The 2,741-nt window shown below is 50.5% G+C and overlaps 1 pseudogene; it reads left to right on the forward strand.

Moving 5' to 3' along the window:
• Nucleotides 1-1,652: 1,652 nt before the first annotated feature.
• On the forward strand, nucleotides 1,653-2,500 carry LOC132421718 (ras-related C3 botulinum toxin substrate 1 pseudogene; annotated as a pseudogene).
• Nucleotides 2,501-2,741: the final 241 nt, after the last annotated feature.

Consider the following 2,741-nt stretch of genomic DNA (forward strand, 5'->3'; position numbering starts at 1 on the left):
TTGCAGCGTGCGGGATCTTTAGTTTTGGCGTGCGGGATCTAGTTCCCTGAATAGGGATCAAACCCGGGCCCCCTGCATTGGGATCAGAGAGTCTTAACCACCAGTCCAGTCGGGAAGTCCCTCTGGGCAATCATTATGACTCAGGGTCCTTCCTGGTGGCGCGTGCATCACTCAGAGGAGATGGATTCCAGCGGGAAGGATTCTGGGAGTTGGTAGGACATGGACTGGTGTCTCCTCTCTCCTTTCGATCTTTCCCAAGTTCTTCCAGTTGGTGGTAGCCTGTTAGTTCCACGTCCCTACCAGGACCTCCTGTTGTAAGATAACTCATGCAAGTGGTTACTATCGTGTCTGGCCGGGACGGGTGGTTTTGGTCCATGGTTCCCTTAACGCCTCCAGAGACTTTATTTATTTGTTTGTTTGTTTGTTTTGGCTGCACCGCATGGTATGTGTGATCTTAGCTCCCTGACCAGGGATCGAAACCGCGCCCGCTTGCAGTGGAAGTGCGGAGTCTTAACCGCTGGACTGCCAGGGAAGTCCACCTCTGGAGACTTTAAAGTAGGCCTGGAAGAGCTGGCAGCTCCGTCATTTCACTTCGGAGGGACATTTGGCAGTTCGGCAGCTGACCCCAAGGGGAGGGTGCTCTGATGCATGACGTCAGGGGCTGGCAAACTTCCTGTAAAGGACCAGGGAGTAAATGTTGTTGGCTTTGCAGACCAGGTGGTCTCTGTCTGATGGTGCAACTGTGCTGTTGCAGCAGAAAAGTGGTCACAGACAGTGTGTAAACAAATGGGTGTTCTGATAAAACTTTATTTACAAAAACCAGAGGTGGTCAGGATGAAGACGCTGTCTTTAATCAATCCTCCTTAGGGGAGAAAGCATGGGCCCTTAAAGCCTCTCCAAATGGCCTCAAGAGGTCTGGAAACTTCCATCCTTGTTGTCCTCCAGGAACGTCAGGATATACTGCACTGAAGTCTGGTTTGCCTCCTGGAGAACCAAGATCAGAGATGAGCCAGCCCAGCTGAAGCCCTCTAGAGCAACCAGCCTGCCGCCCACCGGCTAAATGAGCACATATATATGAGTGACCCCTGGCAAGACCAGCAGGGGAACGGCTCAGCTAGGCCCAGTCCAAATTGCTGATTTACACACTAATTATTAGGACAATTTTTTACAATAGCCAGTACCATGGGGTTTTTTTAGAGTCCATATATATGCGTTAGCACATGGCATTTGTTTTTCTCTTTCTGACTTACTTCACTCTGCATGACCGACTCTAGGTCCATCCACCTCACTACAAATGACTCAATTTCATTTCTTTTTATGGCTGAGTAATATTCCATTGTATATATGAGCCGCATCTTCTTTATCCATTCCTCTGTCGATGGACACTTAGGTTGCTTCCATCTCCTTGCTATTGTAAATAGTGCTGCAATGAACATTGTGGTACATGACTCTTTTTGAATTATGGTTTTCTCAGGGTATATGCCTGGGCTGGCTCATCTCTGATCTTGGTCCTCCAGGAGGCAAACCAGACTTCAGTGCAGTATATCCTGACGTTCCTGTAAGAGGACAAGGATGGCTGTTTCTCTGCAGTTTTCCCCAGCTTTGGGTGGTGGCTACTGCTGGGCTCCGGCTTTCCATCGGCGGAGGGCAAGGCGGCGTGGACAGCGGCCCCGGCACCCCGCGCCCCGCCACCCGCAGCCGCGCGCCCGCCCGCCCGCCACGCCCCGAGCTCTCCGCTCTTCGCCTCAGTGCCCGGCCGCCGCCACCGCGGCCCAGAGAGCGGCCCAGATGCAGGCCATCAAGTGTGTGGTGGTGGGAGACGGAGCTGTAGGTAAAACTTGCCTCCTGATCAGTTATACGACCAATGCCTTTCCTGGAGAGTATATCCCCACTGTCTTTGACAACTATTCTGCCAATGTTATGGTGGATGGAAAACCGGTGAATCTGGGCTTGTGGGATACATCTGGACAAGAAGATTATGACCGATTACGTCCCCTATCCTATCCGCAAACGGATGTATTCTTGATTTGCTTTTCTCTTGTGAGTCCTGCATCATTTGAAAATGTTCGTGCAGAGTGGTACCCTGAAGTGCGACACCACTGTCCCAACACTCCTATCATCCTGGTGGGGACGAAACTTGATCTGAGGGATGATAAAGACACGATTGAGAAACTGAAGGAGAAGAAGCTGACACCCATCACCTACCCGCGGGGCTTGGCCATGGCCAAGGAGATCGGTGCCGTCAAATACCTGGAGTGCTCCGGCGCTCACGCAGCGAGGTCTTAAGACGGTGTTTGATGAAGCTATCCAGGCGGTTCTCTGCCCGCCCCCCCGTCAAGAAGAGGAAGAGAAAATGCCTGCTGTTGTGAATGTCCGGGCCCCTCCCGCCTGTCCCAGTCCCCCAGGACCCTTTGTACGCTTTGCTCAAACGGTGGAGCCTTCGCACTCAATGCCAAGTTTTTGTTACAGATTAGTTTTTCCATAAAACCGTTTTGAACCAATCAGTAATTTCTAGGTTTTGTTTGTTTAAAGTGTAAGAGTTCAAACTTTCACATCCTATTAAAGTTTAGCCCTAAGATGACGAGCTTCCTTAAAGCCTTATTTCTCAAAGCCCCTATTCTTGCTCAGATTAAGAGTTGCCAAAATACCTTGTGAACTAAGTTGCATTGTTGGGCTAAGAACACTAAGCACTAAACTGTTCAAAGACCTTTGTCTGGAAGAGACTAGCTTCTGAGGCAGGA

The sequence above is a fragment of the Delphinus delphis genome, chromosome 3, assembly GCF_949987515.2.
Source record: "Delphinus delphis chromosome 3, mDelDel1.2, whole genome shotgun sequence".
NCBI classification, from domain to species: Eukaryota; Metazoa; Chordata; class Mammalia; order Artiodactyla; family Delphinidae; genus Delphinus; species Delphinus delphis.